The following is a 7,313-nucleotide window of genomic DNA, read 5'->3' as shown; positions in this document are numbered from 1 at the left end:
ACACACACAATCATTCAGTTATACACAGCTGGCTGGATGCTAACTTACTTGTTTGTTTGCCTCTTCAGTAAAGATCAAGTGGGCTGCCCCACTTCTCTGTTCTAGCATCAAAGATTGCATGTTGTTCACAGATGCATCAGAACTGATTGCTTGTGTGAGCAGCTTTCAAGGAACCACAACAGGTACCATCCTGATCTGAGTTTTAAAGAGGGAACATAAAATGGCATCTGCCTCCCAGCTGTACGTGTCAGTGAGGCTGCTGTGAATTTAAATGAACTCATTACTCTCAACAACATTTACGCGGTCATGGCCCAAGGGTTCCTATACTTTTGCAGCCTGGGAGCCAAACTGTGTAAATTCGGTCTTGGCTTTTGGCCCAGGCTCATTATTTGAGAACAGGGCATCCTGGGGGATGAGCAGGGAAATGTGCCTACAATTGTGGGTTTTGGTGATGGGATTCATTTTGTTTGTCATGCTCTGGAATAAAGTCATGTTTGCAAGATAATAATGTAAAGCTTTATTGATACCTTACAGGAGATTTTCCTCACATTTGTCTACAAGGAGGTCAGGGCTCCACAACAGATCAGACTCCTGCTCGAGGACACTTCAGCACAACACCTGCAGTACTGAAAATGTGCTTCGCTACAATTGTTAAACTTATTCTAGATATATACATTACCAAGCCAAAGTGTTTTCAATGACAACCCAGAATATGTGCAGACATATGTTTTTGTGTACAATAGTAAAGCAGTTATAGATGCACCAGCATTGTATATTAGGGCAGTTTCAGAAACCTTCATCTTTGTATGTGCTCTAACTAATATTATGTCTTTTACATTCCAGTGTAATGCAGAAGAAGAAACTTCACTATCCAGCTACATGCTTGCTTCCTGAGTCAGCACATTATTCACTTTTCTGTCTTTGCCAACCACAGTGACAGCAAGTCCTCTTCTGGTTGGACTGCATACTAAAAACCATCCATCCTATACCAAATATATTCATATATAATTAAGTGAATCACCAGCAGCCAGCTCTTTATTAGTGGGTATTTGTGGCTCCAGTCAGCTCCAGTGGTACAGCTCAGCTCAGGCAGAGTCAGTCAAGACAGCATGGGCAACAAACATTTCTTCTGTCTCGTTGTCCCACCTGACAACAGCAACGTCAGCATCCCTCCTCCTCTTCACCATATTTATGTGACTGGGGAGAGCAACTGATTGGTCAATGCTACGGAATGATGTATGATTGTAAGAATAGATACAAATATGAACATATTACATAATACAAGCAAAATAATAAGTAATGTGATGTATGTATGAGGACTGGATTTAGTCATCAAAGGGTTTTAAATCAAATCCTGTGTGGATGAGGGAGACATGAAGAAATGAATCTCCTTTGAAAATGAAACCAACTGAAATCAAAACCCACACACTCTGCCGTCCAGGACTACTTTGATGCCTATTGTGTTTCTGTAAGATGGGTGGGGTTAGCTAGTTGTCCCAAATCACTTGTAAATGGATACATATAAGTATATGCTGCTGGTTCAAGATGAGTCATCAAAAACATTTTAATGTTTTACAGGAGGAAAAGAATCAGGAAGAATGAAGAATCAGACAGGGGCAGGGGACACAGGATCAGCGTCATGTGTTTTTAAAAATGGCTGCACAAGCTGCAAACTTTGTGCCCTTAGCAAAAACGAAGAGAATGCAAACTAATGATGTTTCATAGAAAAGGATAAATCAGGAGAATGACCAAATTTAGGAGCTGGATCGTTTCAAAATTCTTCTCACTGTCTCCAGTGAGTGCTGTGTGCTCACACACTCTGTTTAGGAGACAGTTTCTATGTAAGCCCAGCTAGAGTTTGTGAACAGTTGCCACAGACCATTAATCTGCCAAAGAGCCCCTAATCTTCAGTGAGAGATGACGTAGAACTTTGGCTGGACTCGATGACAGGACATCAAAGACTGAGCCCCACACAGTGTTAAAGGCTTTGTTGTGATGTGTCTTCTTGTTTTTGTGATGCTTTCAGTGTCCCTGATGCTTTCTTGTGAAATACTTTAGTGTTTCTGACGCAGAATTAGTTCATATGGCTGGATGCTGCGTTAACAGTTACGAGTTCAATCATGACTTGAAATGTAGTCAGATTGTACCGAGCTTCATTAGCAAACTCTTAAGATAATTGATTTCTGGAAATTGGTTGGGTTTGCAGTTCCTTTCAGCAGGTTGTCTGAAAAAAGAGCATTGTTATAGTTGTGGCAATGTTACAATTGTACCACTTCTCGCATGAAACCACTGAGTCTGGGTGCTCCATAACGACTGCTTTCTGATCAGTTTGAGCAATTACATGTGTCGGTTACCTCAGAGGATTCCTGGTACCCGTGAATGTGGGTTATGATATGAAGTCGATGTATTTCTACAATTATATTTCAACACCCCTGAACTTTACTACCATCTACTAGATTTTAAGATGTATGGCATTTATTCCACCTAAGTCAATGTGCTATCTCACAAAGCTGAAAAAGAATTTCTGTATGTGAACCATGACTGGGACCCACTCAAAAACTGAATGGGTTCCAAGTTTCATGGAATGCTTTTTCCATATTCCTGCTGATAACAGATGACAGAAAAACAAACCAAACAAACTGAATCGACCTCTTTAGTGAAGGTAAAAAGTTTAAATGTTTGTTTGAACACTTCTAACAACCTTTCTGTTTTCCTGACAAGCAACCTTGAGATTGTCAGAAAAGCTCTTAGGGACAGCATTGTGGTGTATGATACTGACCTTGAAATTCCTCCAGGGGCATCTCTGTGATGTCATGTATGCAACACCTTTTTTGTTCCGTCCTCCATACAGCTGCAAACTCCACTAGGTGCATTTCAGAAGTAGGGTGTTTTAACTTGCTCAAATTTAGCTGATATGGTCATTTTTCTTGAAAACTTGTGCTTCTTCCATGGGTAACATGGGTAAAAATTGTAATTTACAATTACAATTTGTCATTTGGAACACATTTTTATCCAAAGTAGCGTACATGAGATGTCCAAACATCACAAGCAAGGTTCTAGATGGTAGAGAACAAGAGCAAGTGCATTAACGCAACTCTCTGGACATAGGTGCTACGAGACAATGAAGTAATTCGTAGAGTGCATAGAGAGAAGAGAGTTTTTTTTTTGTTGTTGTTGTTTTTGTTTTTTTAGTTTGAGTTATTTCCTTTGCATATGCACAACAAACTCTTGAGATCTTGTGGGTTAGTAGTGTCGACACAGTGATCTCATTGAAATCAGTGAGCAGGCTGTGCTTTTGCACGCAGGACTTATGTCAGTCTACACATGGCCTCAGTTGTAGCCCTAATTCAACTGCATGTGCCTCAGTCATTCTTGATGTGTTTGCTGTTGAAGGCTTTGCTGGCATAGTGGACTGTAGTTTCTCTCCAGAGAAAAACAACCACTTGAACCACTCTTTAAAGAAACCACAAAAAAGTCACCCAAAAATGTGGCTTTTCATGCATTCAAGAGTATACCAGAGGAGCAACAGTGCTTTCTGTTGTCACTTTGTTTCTTTGCCTGGAGCAAATGTCCACCCATCCCTGAAAATAAACCGCTTTGGGTTTGGATACGATGGCTTCGAACAGAGTTTGCCACAACTTTGAACTTGGTCAGCGTTCAGAGCAGCACGCCTTGGAGTTTCACTTTTAAGATGAATTTAGATTTCAAGAAGCCACTTGGACTGTGTTTTTCTGTGACCTCCACCCATGTACACACAAATATACAGCCCCTCCACACAAACACACACATTCACTCTCAAACTCTTTCTGGCTCCTTCCTGTGCACAATTATGCACATGTGCTGAACACCCGCACAGGGATCGATGGGTGCCTCTCACACTTGCACGGACTGATAAGTAGGTTGAGGCCGAGGGAAATGTGTCAGCGAGTGGGTTTCTGTGTGGGCTTCATGTTGATGCTCTACATGAGATGCGGTTCTGAAGAGACTCCTCATGTCAGAGGGTACTGTGCGTGTTTGAGGTCCCATCAGAATATGCCATGTGTACATTTGAACTGAGGTCTGTATTTCCCACTCGTTGGCAAGATCAAAATCCACAATCAGATACTATAACACTGTTGGCTGTAATTTCCACTGTTTTCCAGGAGATCCTGCCGTGAAACTAATTTGCTTTTTCTTTCTTGAACCTTCTTGACTTCATTCCTATGTTGCCTGTTGGTACTTTATATATTGCTTATTAACATTTCCTACAATACTTTCACTAACAACTCCAACTAAACATATGTGGATGTGGAGCTGATTTTGGAGAAGTTGAGATAGCATCAGAATCAGAGATTCCAGCTAAGGAAAAAGCAGTTGCCCATGGAGGTCATGAAAGGTCAGTTTTGCATGGCCTTGCAATAGTTTGTGCAAGGCAGTTTACAGCATGGATTTATGTGATATTAGGGGTTTTATTTTTGTGAACCCTGCATGGCACAGATCGTAATCAAGTGCACCTTAGTCAGTGTGCCAAACACACTCTCTGTATTGTGGAGGCCAGGCTCACCTGACACCTGTAGCACACTTGGATACAGGTGGGATCAGAAAGAATGCATACATTACATAAGGGCGTGTTAGAGGCTGTCACAATCATGGCCAATTACATTCACTGCTTTCATCCCTTTTGAACACAAAACACGTGAACACATGATGGGATCCCCCCAACACGACACACTGACAGTTTGGGAATGCTGTGGAGAGTTTTGTGCCATTGTGCCCTACAGTTCAGTTCAATTCAGTTAACTATGGATGTCTATATCAAAGTTTGTACCAATCTATTTTTCTGCATTCCACCATAAGTAATAGTTTATTATTAGGTTTTATTTATATATCCTTTTATCATTTTTTTTTTTTGTTTTATGAGTAGCATAAAGGGAATACAACTTGCATTTCACTTTATAAACCTGTGCTGTAGAATGCTAAATAACCTCATACCTTGCAGATGCTTTAATATTTCACAGAATATGTGAAAACACTGACCTGCTGGTGGGAAGAGATGAAAAGTCAGAGGATCACCAAAGTTAATACAATTCATTCTGAGGGGAACATGAATGTCTGAACCAAATGTCTTCACAATCCATGCAATAGATATTGAGACATTTTAGGTCTGTGGATTGGTGTGGTGGACCAACAGATAGAAAGATATAGTATGGAAGAAAGAAATAGCGAGTGAAAACATTCAGAAAGGAAAGAGAGGGATGTATAAATAGACAAAGCTCACAGCACTTTGCTTATGTAATTTCAATGAGGCCATAGAAACGAATGGCAGACCTGTGTGCATGTCTCTACACTAATTTCTTTTCACGTATGAATGGATTCACTGAAGGATGGAGAATGAAGAGAGGAAGAGATGTGGAGGTAAATATTAGAGAGACTGACAGACAGATAAAGGACACCGAAGATGAATGAAGACCAGAAAAAAGAAACTTGTCTTTCTTTAATTTCTTATCATTATCAGGAAACAGGTCAGCCACCTCTTTCAGTTTGTTTATCGGTTGAATTTACGTGCCTACATCTGTCTCCCCATCTAACCCATTCATCTATCCGAAGATGGTAATGAGGGATGGCGAGACAGAGATAAACTCAAAGTGATGTGGGGGAAAAAAGCCAATCAAAGAACAGGGAGAGGTGGAAAGAGAGACACAGAGGCAGACAGAGAAAAAGACAAGCCATGGGTGAATGGACAACATGAAAACTCTGTATTATAAGTGATAGGGGAGACGATTAGCCAGAGACAGACATGCTGACACACATGCACACACGCATACACATACGCACGCACACACACAGAGCACGCCTGAGGTCTAACAGGCAGACTTATGTAACTGGATAAAATCGATGTGTCATCTTGTCTTCAGCATCATGGGATCTTCAAGAGCTCTTAATGCTCTGAACAAAAATTACTGCCAGTGAGCATAATTTCAATCAGATTCACCTTAAATAGGCAAATTGGTAATGAATTTTACTGCAACAGATCATTAAAGATCCTTACGTAACTGTGGGTGATTTATAAGGTTCCTGATCAATGGCTGCACAGTTTAATCTGTCTTTGTTTTGGAATAAATCACAACTTGAATTTGTATCTCAAGAGCTTTAGTAGTCAGGCCCTGAAGTGAACAGGTTAAAGTTAGAATTTTTTAATTTTATCACTTTCATTTTAACACATTTGCTATGTTTCATAAAATGTGTTATCAAAAGAATTAGTGGTTTACAGCATTATAATAGTTGGTTCTTTCTTTAATCAAGATATCCAACGGTCTTTTAAGGTCATCTTAAAAGCTTCTTAGCTTTCAATCTCTGCTGTCTGGAAAATGTCATTTGGCACTGCTGTAATTGAAAGGGCACTCCTGCAAATTACACTCACACAAGAGACAGATTTGAAAAATAATGGCCAAAATCAAGACAAAGGAGGCAGAGAAATCCCAATTGTTAGTGCCATGTATGGGTCAAACTCCCAAAAAAAAACTGGATCCTGCATTTCTTGTAATGCAACTGATGGCATCATTTTGTTTGACCTTCCTCCCTGATAAATGCTTAGCCTTAAAGGTCCAGTATGTAGGTTTTACTGGCAACTACTTGTGAGCTTGCAGATTGCAACCAACTCAACATCTCTCGCCTCACCTTACCCTACACTGGCAACTAAAAATCAGAAAGGTACTCTCTAAAGTCATAGTCTTGGACTGTCCATTCTGGGCTACTGTAGAAACATGACACACTTTAAGTCATGGTGCTTGTCAAAGGTTACTAAAAACAAACAAGTTCACATCCAGCTGATGGCCTGTCATCTTTGATTCAATGTCAGCTTCAAACAGACTGCAGCCTTTGACACAATATTCTGCACCAGACACAAAAAAGAGGAGTCTGAGCCATGGACTGATCATAGGACAATGGATGACAAATTCAAAGAAAAATCAGTCTTTTAAATTAACAATGGATCAATTTTCCCTAAGTGTAACATGAAACAAGCAAATTGTAGTGATGAACCTCAAATTCTGCTCTCATCAACCTGGTTTCCAACAACAGGCAGTTGTTTTCAGTGAAAAAGTGAAAACTGTGCACTACCTGCTCAGCAACAAACAATAAACAGACAGTTAGAGACCAGCAGGTGAACATATATAAACATATATGTGTACAAACATATCCATGTTGTACTGCCAGCTGCAGAGGTGGCATCTATCCCCCTCTACAGCTGGTGGACACCAAAACAGTTTCACTAACAAAGACCACGCCACAGATATACAAATTTACAACTGTTCATATGTGTTGGGATGAAGCAG

This window comes from Chaetodon auriga, chromosome 16 (genome assembly GCF_051107435.1).
Source record: "Chaetodon auriga isolate fChaAug3 chromosome 16, fChaAug3.hap1, whole genome shotgun sequence".
NCBI classification, from domain to species: Eukaryota; Metazoa; Chordata; class Actinopteri; order Chaetodontiformes; family Chaetodontidae; genus Chaetodon; species Chaetodon auriga.
The sequence above is the reverse complement of the archived record's forward strand: the minus strand, read 5'-3'. Positions refer to the sequence as shown.